This window comes from Vulpes lagopus, chromosome 7, assembly GCF_018345385.1.
Source record: "Vulpes lagopus strain Blue_001 chromosome 7, ASM1834538v1, whole genome shotgun sequence".
Taxonomy (NCBI): Eukaryota; Metazoa; Chordata; class Mammalia; order Carnivora; family Canidae; genus Vulpes; species Vulpes lagopus.
Window position 1 is genome coordinate 122328006 of NC_054830.1, and position 13074 is coordinate 122341079.

At 36.8% G+C, this 13074-nt stretch overlaps 1 pseudogene; it reads right to left on the reverse strand.

Annotated features, from left to right (window-relative positions):
- Positions 1 to 695: 695 nt before the first annotated feature.
- The window catches only part of LOC121495250, a 28747-nt pseudogene continuing 16368 nt past the window's right edge, over positions 696 to 13074 (reverse strand).

Here is a 13074-nt window from a genome sequence, read left to right on the forward strand (position 1 = left end):
CCATATACAAGGTAGGATGTCAAAAATTTTCATAGGAGATTGTTCATTATATTATAAAAAAACATTCAATGCTCACAACAGATGAGTATATAAATTGTGGTAAATTCACAGGGAAATATTATGTATTAGTGAAAAAAGTGAACTCCAACTTGTGCAAAAATAATAATATTAGAATAATATTGAGTGAAATGGGTTCCAAAGGACAATGAACAGCATATTCTTTCAAGAGTCAAGGCTCAAGAAAAAATTTTAAAACACCTAAAATAAAGCAATATATCATGTAGACATATACAGTAAACACATGCTCAGGACTATGGGTGCATCAGAAGGACAAAAATAAAGACAGGTTAGGGTAAAAACAAATATACAGAAGTATTAGTTAATGTTCTAATTTTCAGGTCAAATAGTGTCTTTATGGATGTTAATTTATTATTATAAATTACCAACTTAATTATGAGGACCATATAAGTCAATAACAAAATTGTGCCATGGACCAAGGATTCTGAGTAATTCAATTTTGTCAACCTAAAGTAAAATTAAAAAAAAAAAAAAAAATATATATATATATATATATACCTAAGTATGCATATGTTATATCCATATACAATAATAAATTATTTATAATAGCATATAGCTTTTGTTTTCATTTGTATTTTTCTGAAAACTGGAAATGAGATGTTTTAGTTATATAAAAGTTGATTCTTAATAGGCTTCTAATTAACACTATATAATATTCAACAATATGTTAGCAAAAGAAAAACTCTATAATTACCAATTATGTCCCATAATATAAATATTTAATAAGGAAATAAAAATATTACTTGAATTTCTGGAAGAAATACATGTGATATCCCCTGAAATAATTCTGGTATTAAATGAATCATGGAAAAGACATAGCATATTATATTTCCCACACTCCCAACAGATTCTACTGAATTTCTACATGTAAATCTTGAAAGGATTTAAAAGTACTCTTGTTTTTTCTATGTCGTAGCTTCATATTGCTAGTTAAAAAGAAAAAGAAATACATGCATGATAGCTTCTTCATTCCCCAAAAATCTTGATGTTAAAAAGATTGAGAACTTTACAAGTACATAAAAACGGGCAAATTTCAAAGATAAATTTTTGGGAGGTTCACTTCTAGTAATGGAGGACTACTGATACTTTGTTTGTATTTCCAGTCAATTTTAGTAAATGGCAGTTTCCATATCACACGCTACACCAGTTCAGGGAGAGAATTTTCTAATAAATCTTTTCTAATATTAAAACTGCTTCCTTTCCTATCATTCCAAGTTCTACCCTGAATTGAGAGAGAGAGAGAGAGAGAGAGAGAGATGGATAGGCCCTAAGTTCCTGGGGGAAATCCAGATTGATGTCTCCTCTTCGTGAGGAGACAGAGCAGGAAAGGCACGTCCAGCCCCCCCAAACAGAGGACTAACAGGCATAATAAATATGTTGTTCCACCCTCAGGCGGGCCTGCCCTTAAAAAGGAACGAGGCAGCGGGCAGGTGATTTTCACTGGGATAGTGGCTCCCATTATGTCTGGCAGTGGGGCGCGTCTACCACCAGCGGTAGCGAGCCAGGGCACGGCTGGCTCGGCCATCTTGTGCAGGTCACGCTTCTTCTTGATCACGGGGCCCTGGTTGTGAAAAGCCTCCAGCGTCTCGTGTGACAACTTCCCCGGCATCAGCATCCGCCGGTGCTTCTTCTCCCTGCACTCCTTGGTCATCCACTTCATGGCCAAGAAGCGACGACGCCATCGGCAAGTGGCACAGGGACCGGATAAAAACGGCCCCTCTGAGGACGGGCACCAGCCCTACCACGGGCTCACAGTCTTGCAGGGCTTGGTGGAAGATGGCGTGGGGGTTGCGTCCGATGGTGGCCTGTTCCTCTGCGGAAGCCGCAGGGTCCTTCTCAAGCCGCTTCCTTTTCACAGCTGCCAGAGTGCAGCATGAGGGATCTGGCCAGTACTCTGTTTCCTCCTTTCATCACCATGTTGGTGAATTTACTGATCACGGGGCCTTCACACCCAGAGCTTGTTTTCGCTGCTGGAGCAGCTCGGATAAGCTGAGTCTTCCTGAGTTCCGGTTCATACTTCTCTTCCTCAGTCAACTCTGCCAATGGTAATACTCCCGGTCAATCCCTGGATGCTTGGATTCGGGACCGCAGCGGCTCCACCGCCCCGGGTTAGCCCAGGACACACTCCGCAGGCTCAGCGCCAGGATCCGCCGCCCTCCCGCAGCCTTCTCCGCGGGGGCCGCCATCTTGGCTGGCCACGAGGACCCCGCGAAGGCTGCCCTTGGCGTGCCTGAGCGAGCAGACTGGAGACGGGCAAGGCTCCGCAGGGTCCTGAACCTGTACGTCACCCCATTGGGCCGGGCGTTGACCCTCGGCAGCGGGGCTCTCTTCTCAAGACTAGTGATACTTTGAATCCATTTTTTTGCTGAAAGAAAACAAACGCCAGACAAAATACAACAAAACCTGTGTAATGGCATCAAGGAACTCCTAAGGCAGTGAAGACTTAGGAGGACAAGATCTAAGGAAAGCAGGAAACCCAGACTGAGGATCTAGACCTTAAGAACTGCTGTGCCCTAGACATGTGTGCCCATTTCAATAGGAAAGCCTGAGCGGCTAAACTGAACTTTTAGTACATTCATGAGGCTAAGAGAACAAAAACTGAAAATCAAGAATCAACAAAGAGTAGAGAAGGGAAGAGTGGTCTGGTGAGCCATCCACTGGGCTGTGACTGCTATGTCTGACATCCTAGGAATAATTAGGAACTAGAAATGAAATAATTTTCAAAAGAACTGAAGCCCAGTATTGAATTATTTCAGCCCTTGATTGTATTAAATTGAGCTGGAATTGCTAGTGTCCCTATCTACCTACCAGAAACACATATAAATTCTCTTCTGCAAAAGGTAACATTATCATAATCCTAAAATTATATCCAATAAATATTACAGAAATAGTCACTCAGGGGATCATGAGACAAGAGCATTAAGATAAATATGTCTAGGGACACCCGAGTGGCTCAGTTGGTTGGGCATCTTCCTTTGGCTCAGGTCATGATCCCAGGGTCCTGGAATGGAGCCTCACATTGGGCTCCCTGCTCAGCGGGCAGTCTGCTTCTCCCTCTGCCCCAACCCCCTGCTTGTGTGCTCTCTCTCTGTCAAATAAATAAAATCTTTTTTTAAAAAAAAAGATAAATGTCTTAATATAATCAAGTAAATAGAATAGAGCAAATAACTAAAGGCATAACAAAAATAAACCAAATGGATAATTTAGAATCAGTTTACTAGTTGCAACAGTACAAAATATAGCTACTGAGAGAATTAGTGACCTGCAAGATAGGTAGGAACAACATATCCAACCTACAGTCTGGAAAAAAGAAAAAAAATGATGGAAAATATAGAAACACATGTGTAAGTAACAAACGGCATATGGTGGAAAGCTACTACATGCCTGTATTTGGAGGCCCAGAGAAGAAAGATAAAACGAAGTAGAAACAAGTCGTGAATATTTGAAGAGATATTAGCTGAGATGTGTCAAAATTGATGAAAACATATTAAGTCACAGATTCCAAAAGCACTTTGGACATGAAGCAGGACAATTATAAAGAATATCATATGTGGGCACATACTAGTAAATTTGCTGAAAACTGAAAGCAGTAAAAAAAAAAAAAATCTTTAAAAATAGCTGAAGGAAAAAAATAATACAGTTTTTTCAAGTGTATAAGATTATTAACCAAAACTGATTGTTGACGAGAGGCAATCAAGCTCTTCGCTTCCTTGAAAAAGGCAAGAGTGTAAATACTCTTCAATCAGTCATGGGTATTCACTATACGAGTCAACTCAACATTGCCAGTCAAGATGCTCATGTTCTCAGCAAAAGCCACGTAACAATACCATTTTATTTTCACTTTGCCTCCAGCCAGAACTTATCCCTTTTCATAATTTTGATATCAAAATCTGTTTGGACTATTACATTTCCCTTATACTTGAAAGCCTTTTACTCCCTGGTGTATCATAAAGGCCCACTGAGAATTCCTATGCAGTTTCTTAAAAAAAAAAAAAAATCTTTTTTGACTTCTTACATTTTTTTATTCTTTCATCTCACAAGAAGTGACTTAAATAACATCCAAAATGCTGTGTGGAATTGACATTTCAGCTGAAGATCAGTGGTGCTAATGGATGGGAAAGAATCATAAAAAAAGCAGTAACCCAAGTTCCTTCAGCCAACAGTATCATGGAAATAGCACCAAACTGAGAAGCAGGAAGCTGGGTTCTCTTGCTGGCTTGCTTCCTAAGTAACTTGAGGCAAGTTTCTTAGCCTTTCTTGGCACATTTCCTCATCTGCTAGAGGATCTCTTCAGTTCTCACAAATTCAAATATCCTATTACATAATGCAGGTCAATGCGTACTTTTTAGCAAAATGTATGTGATCTATATTCCAGGATATCTTCCTTAAGCCTTAAATTCTAAAAGATAAATTTTTAAAAGCAAGCAAGTGCTAAAGACAGAAGTCTGTGACCATTCTAATCTGCCACTACTGTTTGCTCACATGGTTGCCTAAACACGTTAATAATGTGTACTTGCTATTTAACGGTGCTTCCTATTAAGTTCCTAAGGTCTTTGAAGTGGAGATCTTCAGAGGTATTCATTGCCTTTTTTCTCTCTCTCAGATGTTCTGTCAACATGGAAATACAGAACATTATCATCTCTTAATTCTTCTAGAACTTATGACATTTGCATTTTGAAGATTTCGCTGAAATTCAATATGTTCTAAAGGAGAATCAGACACCATATCTTTTTTAAATATCATCCTGATTAGGTCTTTGCACTGTATCAGCAATACCAAATTATTTAAACTTCAAACTCAAAAGTGCCTGCATTTGGCAGATATTTCCAGAACTTTACCATTACATAGACTGTTTATAATTTATTTGCTTAAATTGAATTGCTTGTAAATTATAATTTCACACAATCTGGGAAAACACAGAAATATCATTTTGAAAGATTTTCCTCAAAAAGACATTCTTTTATATAACAGTTTCAGTGTGTTTCCTTGACAACATTGTTACTAAGAATGTCTCTTTGAGGCGATAAAGAATTTGTGGTAAATGACTGATGTCTACTTTAAAATTAGATGATGGGAATATGTCATGTGTAGTTAAACATGTCACTATAGTCATAAAACCAAGTATAGGTCACTAATATACTAGTTAATGCTGTATTAAATGTTTATTTAAAAAATGAAATTCAACAAACATGAAACCATGAAAATTAGATAAAATAATAAATTCCAGAATAAACAAATGTACTAATGCCACAAGTGCTTTACACATAAATGATATAGACTCCAAATTTTTCAAGATGGTGACAAAATTGCCTGAAACTGAACGTATCATTCATTATTGAGCTATGACCTATTCTAGGTGCTGAACTCTAACTGGTAAAGACTCTCTTGTAAATAGATTACTACATGAAGAAAGCAGCATCTACCCTGAGTGGTAGTAAAGAGCATCAGTATTCGGCCCTCATCTCACACCTAACATATTAAGACAGAGAGACACCTCAAAAGATTACTTCATTCCTTCTCTGAATGAGAAGGGTAGGACTCACAGCCATCTGCTTTCTAGATACTTTCCCAAAAAGAATTGTTCTAACGCTGTAACCTCATGTATAATCTAATATATATTTTGGAGACATGAAAAATAAAAATCAGCTCAACTTTCCAATTGTGGGAGGAAAAGTAGTAACAATATTTTTCTCCTTGAGGTGATTTTTTTAAAGCACATGCATGCTAATCCACTACAGCTGGATGGAAACATCAAAACAACTACCCTTCACCACACTTTCCTATCACTAGAACTGCTCAGCTGATCTGACAGGTACAATGGGCAAAGAAATGCTGATGTGCATTATAAAACGAGATGAGAAGATGACACGGGCCTAAAATCACAGCTTTAAAATCACCTTAAAGTGTGTAAGTTGGTCAAGATGTTGTAGTGATGTCACAATTTATTAACCCTTTCTACTCCGGGAGGAGGGCAAAAATATAAGAAGAGAAAGAACATGAATTTAAATGTATTATAGGTATCTCTATAAATTTGTAATGGACTCAAAGCCAAAATGATAAGCAGGAGTCAAAGCAGATTATCTATGCCTCAAATCTTTAAGCCAGCAATAGATGCTAGGATCCTATTAAGAGGAATTTTTTAAATCCTCCACAAAAAAAAAAAAAAAAAAAAAAAAAAAAGGGTGCTGGATCCCTAGCCCTAACATCCATCCAATTGTGAGAGAGGGCTATAAAGAATTGCTACCAAATGTTGCCAGGAGGTCATGCTACACTCCAGATTTAATGTAGCTGAACCAAATCTCTCAATGCCTTTTTAATCTGCAGATTCATTGGAATAGAGTCAAAAGAATTATCCAAGCTAACCACAAATCCTCTAAACAGGAAAATAGAGTCCAGAAGGCCATTCATCAGCATCCATGAAATCGTGACTAACTTGTCAGTTTGAAAGTAGGGTGAAATCCCAGTCTCTTCACAGTTCTTAATAGTTACCTCTTGAGCTTATTATTCTACAATCCAGATTCACATCTACAGATGTGTTGCTTCCTGATGCCCTTCAGCTGAAACATCAGTGAATTTTCTATCTGCTCCCTAAACCATACTATATATCATAAATACTCTATCTTTTCTAAAGTAAGTACTACTTTTCCTTATTGTTTCATTTAATAGCAAGTACTCTTTTTTACAACTCTATAAACACTCACTCATGTCCTAAAGCAAGATGTAGGCATCACAGGATATCTTATGGGTAAGCCGGAGGATGATACACAAAAGGATGCTGGTATTTGAAAGGTGGATATTTGAAGATTTCCATGAGTGCTTGTTTATAAGCACCCTTTCAGGAAGCAGTCAAAATTATTTCCTTTTCTGCTTGGATGAACAGTTCCCACCAGAACGAGAGACAGGAGAAACTCTAATCTTATACTAAAGGTCTTTGCATATTCTTATACTTTCATCAATAATGAGCTGAACATAGTTCTCCCTCCTGGCTCAGTTGTTCTTGAAAAACTCTTGGTAAAGTTTAAGTTCAAGAATCTCTCTAGGGATTTTTATCTATAGATGTAGATAATTCTCACATGGTTAGATAGACATATGTAGAAATATAGACTCTATATATACATATAGATACATAAAATATAGAATATATATTTTGTAGATTATTTTTTACTCACTCTACTATACAGACAAGTATTTATTGAGGACACTATAGGCTATGGAGAATCACAGATGAACAAAAGGGTCATGGTTCCTGCTCATGAAGTTTACAGGCTAGTTCTTGGGAAAAAAATATGACACAAAATTTTTTTGTATCTCTACTGTCATTATAATTGAGAAATAATTGCCAAAATCTCCTATAGGTTCAGGTGAGTTATCATGACATCTTAATAAAACATGCCACTGTTTGAGAAATATTACAATAACTCCAAGATTTTGCCATTGTTGTACCTTTTACCTGAAAATAAAACTTCTTCCCTGATGGAAATGATTCTTTCCTTGAAGCTACCATCAGAAACTGAAGGAAAGATGCATTAGTTCCATGGTGTAGCTCTCAAAATACAATGGAAAGACAAGATCAAAACACTTTCAGTCAGTGATCTCATTCCTACTTGTCAATGATCTGTATAAGCCCTTGTCAGTGGATAGGCTGAGGGCACAAACCTCCCCCTCCGCCAGAGGCTCCCTCCTGCAAAGTACCCATAGGGAACCACACAGATTCCAATTCAAAGGCATGGTCAAGAAACACAGCAATGTCACTAAAATAATTACCCTCAGTTGTGGAAGAAGACAAGGAGAAAGGAAGACATAGATGTTTAAAATCCTACAGACTGTTCTTGTCTAAAAAAATACAAATTGGTCTTTAAAAATAAATTCAGATTTGAATACCTAATGTACACATTTCCCTGCAAACTTCAGCATCTGAGTGTCCTTCCTAATTATATGTTCATGCAGTGTCAAATTGTTTCAAAGTCTTTTTTTTGTTGTTAACAACCTATGCTGCATCTCCTCTTAATTACTGTTCATGTACCCCTCAGTGTGAGTAATGCCTCAAGCAGATGGCATCTCCTCCTATGAAGCAAGCATTTGGCCAAACAGCAAGACAGAGCCAATTCCTGCAATTTGACAGGTACCCTTCAAAATGGTTGCACCTTTGTGTCATAATTTCTCAGATACAAGGCATGTTAGAGACTATTTTGTCACATTTCAGTCTGTCCCTCACCCCCAACTAGTACCACATTAATACAGAAACATACGTCAAGAATGAAAGAATTCCAGAACTTTTAGTTACAAAAGAAAAAACCATATTCATACAATGTTCTATTCATGTCATATATGTTTAACATCAAACTTAATAAAATTCAACATAAACAAAGAAACTATTTCTAAGATTCAAATACAAAGAGATGTCATTTAAACTCCACCCTTCTTTTTTCCACTTTGCAAGGCTTTATCCTTGGAGAGTGTATTATATAATCATTTTTCCCTTATTACTCTTTTCTACATTACCATGAACTATTTTTTCTTGGGTCAGTGCAAAATATTACTGTTCCTAGAGATTATCTTTTAAGGTGATCATCAATAACATTAGTCACAGTCACCAGTACGTATTACAGTAAAAAGTTAAAAACTACTTGATGTACTTTGTCATTTTCTAATATAGCAAGTGGAATAATTGAATGTAATCATGTTTTAGTAAGGTATATATATTGGACAATAGAACATTCTAATGGAATTAAACTTCCATTTTGTAAAGGCAATATATGAGCTGAGTTGGAAAAGATGAATGTTTAGAAACCATAAATAATCCTTTCAAGATGTGACAGGCAATTTTCCCTGCACACAAATGGATGATTTTTAAATGAACAGAGATTCACTTTTTGGCAAGTACTTTACAAAAGATCTAGTTGATACAATCAAATACTATTCAAGTAAATACAGAAAGGGCAATCCTAGGAATGTTCCCACACTAAGAAAGTTTTCCCAGCTGAAACATTTTTTATCAAGCAAAGCTTTTATATTGTGATTCTCACAATTAATGATTTCCCATAAATATACTATCCCACCAAAACCTAGCCCATGAAGAGATATGCAAAAGAGGGAATAGAAATGTTCAAAGACACAACACTACTAGATACTCTTAATCTCACTCTTTCTAATACCTCCAGTTCCAATTCAGTAGACAGAGAAGGTAGACATTATCACCAGGAGGAACTCGAGCTAAATAATGAGGAAGATAATCATTTGCCCTTTGCTTGCTCATATCCCGCTACTTTTCATTTTTTTCCAAAACCCAGTTTCTTTGTTCTTCATTTATTCCAGACCTATTTGTTAATTACTACGTGGAGAAATTTCCCTAAAAAGTGAAGACTCAAAGGAGCAATGATAAACATCGTATAGGTACCTCTCACAGAATGTACGATCCAGCACAGGAGCCAGAGCTAAGCTAATAAACACAAACCAAAGTGAAATTATTACCATGCTGAAGTGCCATGAGGGAAGGAAGGTATATGGTGGCAGGTTAGCTCATCACTGAAGGACATGCTGTCCTCCTTCCTGGAATGAATTGATATAGAATATAGGGGTACAAGAGGTATTAGGGTAACTCTTGGAACCGTATAGAATGACTTTTACTAACAAAATAGGAGAGAAGGACTAAGTTTGATGGGGGAGTCAAGAAAAGGAAGGAGGACAACTCAAGAGTTGATTTGGTCATAACTTTCAGGTGTTCTCTAAGGTGAAGCTGTCAAGAAGACAACTGGGGAAATGAGTCTGGAGTCTAAGGAAGGGGTCCAGCTGGACCCACTTATTTATAATCTTCCTGCACACAGGTGAAAAATGAGCCTTGAACTACACAGGACAAGAGTCCAGAGGGGGGGAAAAAAGAGTCTATGAACAGCTTTAAGAAAACTCAACATTTAGTGACTTGACAGATGAGAATTTGCCCGCAAAGCCAGCCTCTATCTCTGTGGCTGCCTTCTTGAAATTGTATGAATTAAAAAGCCAACCAGGTGAACAGTGGGTCATGGAAACCAATGGGAAAAAGTGGATGGGATGGTATAGATATAATACACATTGAAAGTTAATGAAATATCGAGTAAGATAAGTATTGATAAATATCTCCTATGAGAGATCACTGCTGAATATGTGAGAGCTATACTGGTAGAGTAGCATGGGATGTGTGGAAGCCAAACCTAAGTACATGGATGAGTCACTGGGAGGTGAACAAATTGGCTCTTGAAAAGCCTGTTTCTAATGGCCTTCTGGACTAAGCCTTGGGCCTGTGTCTCCCAGTTCTGGTCTTCCTAAAGCTGTACAAGACTCCAACAAGTCTCTACCTTCACCTTCAGTCAGTGAGTCTCCACTATAACACACTCAAGGGTCAGCCTACACCTACTGATTCTGACTCTCCAGCTATACAAATATGGTCTTACTGCTAGAATCCTAAGCCAGCTCTAACCTTATGCTGTAATCCAAAGTGCCTCAAATTTGGGGCATTCAAATACCACTGCCACCATTATTATCAAGTACATGTACCTCCTGTGCTGTAATTTACTTATTATATTTCTTTAAACTGGCCCACTTGAAAACATAAATTAACTTATTAAAGGAAAATGTATGCTAAGACCATAGATGGAAAACTGTTATTTATCATAAATGGAAGGTTACTGTAAATAAATAAGAGTGAAAGCAAAATGTTAGGTTCTAGCTAGATACTTAGGCTTACTAAAGACCCTGAACCTGATACATGCTTTAAAATAAATGAACAAAAGGTGAGGGCATTAATTAGCAAGAGAGATACTATACCCCAAAAAACGAGTTGAACGATTTCATTAGAAAATGTGCTTATTCTTTGTACAACTTCTAAAACTGGTGTTTTCAGTCCACAAAATTCAGAGATCTGAAAAAACAAATATGACCTTCTCTCCTTGCTTGCTTTATACTGTCCTATCTCATAATTATCATGAGGACCACTGAGAATCTCTTCCCTACAGTATTACTCATAGAATTAATATTTGTTACAGCCTGCAGTCAGATACCCTTAGAAGTCAAATCTAATGAACTTAACATTGTAATAGAAAGTGTCAATTCATTCAAGAAACATTTAGTAAACCAAGTACTGCCCTAGGTGCTGGAGTCAGGCATGAAAAGACCAAGTTCCCAAAGTTCCTCCAAATAATCGAGGAGTAAAGTACCAAGAGGGGAATGCACACATAAACAAATCATAATCCAGAGTCAAAAGCACAACAATAAAGTTTAGAAAAAAGAGCAGTTAACTATTTAACAACCTGGGCTGAGAGGGAAGAGGGAGAGGGCAAAGTATCATTTACACACATTGTCCAGACAATCTTTGCTTGTTGTGCACTGAGAAATTTTAACTGTGCATGTGCCTAGAGCTGTTGGTTATGTTTCTCATAAATTTCTTCTCAGTTACTATTTACATGTGATTTATTTTATTCAAAGTTAAAGAATATTTCACATGTATTAGCAGTTTAATTTTTCTCCTGGGGGAGGTAGGACTTTCAACCATCCAGGAAGTTTGCCTTGGCTAATAGAGCACTATACCATGAGTCAGGAAACCCATATGCCCTACTCAGGACCTGCTTGTTGTCCATGTGACCTTGGAAAATCACAATATTCCTGAGCTTCAGTTTCTTCTTTTAGAAAACAAGAATAATAAACATTGAAATGCTTTGATGTTAAGTAGCCTAGAATTTCTAATTTCGAGGACTTTATTGTAAAAGAGAAAAATGCTTAAGTGGCATAATTTAGTTAAAAGGTAGATTCTAAATTACAAAATGATTATCAGATAATTATGAAATGTTATTGGACATACACCACCCAGTATAGCTATCTTGAGTAAAAGAATAAAATCCAAATTTATATGAGCTAATTTGCGGAAAGAAATTTATTTAATTATGACTCAAGATTTAAAACATATTATTTAATAGTCTTCCCAAAAAGCAAGCTATGTAAATAATATATGGAGTATAATCTTGTTTATTATAAAATGAAACAAATCTTTATAATGACATTTGATTCAAAATGCACTGAAAAAAAAGTCCATGAAGCTATCTACCAAACTATTTACAGTGGTTAAAAATAAGGAAGTCAGTGGGTTCAAAAAGACGGTTATATATGGCAAAGGTCAGATGATGAGAAGGAAATAAAAGGAAAACAGATAAGGGATAAAGGCAGATAATGAACTTTTTGTTCCATATGATTGTGTGTTGCTTGAATTTTTATAAGAGTTTTTTAAATCCCATTTATATAAATAAGACAAATTTTGAATAACCAAAATTCTGGATGCAAGGAGACAGAGTAAGCATCTGCATTCCATCAAAGACTGTTGAAATAATATCATAAACACACAGTATGAATAGTACTGAAACAATGCAAAACAAGAGGCATAGTCATCAGCTCCACAGATTTCTATGAGAAAGAAAGCAGACTCAAGGAAGTTGATGATATAATGTCCAGTCTCAGTCTTAGTATAAAGGCAGGAGAAGATGCATGTTCCAACTTAAAGACAGTCAGGCAGAGAGAAAGAATTTTTTCTTACTCAATCTATTATTCTATTCAGACCTTCAGTGTACTGGATGAGGCCCACCCCCCTTGGAGAGGACAATCTTCTTTACTGAGTCTACAGATTCAAATGTTACTCTTATGTGGAAACACCCTCACAGACACACCCAGAAATAATGTTTAACCAAATATTTGGGCATTTTGTGTCCCAGTCAAGTTGACACATAGAATTAATCATCACATTAAGGAATGCCCAGGAAAAAACAAAGACAACAGGGGAAACAAAAACAAGGATACCAGGGGAAATTTTTTACTCTGACATCACCCTCAAGCCAACAGTAAACAAATCCTAACTCCTAGCCAAATAAATATAAAACATCCCACTCAAGGTCTCTATTCCTCAATTCTTTTATCCAATACATCATGACTCACTTTCCGCAAAAAAAAATTAAAAAGGATGCTAACAAGACATAAAAA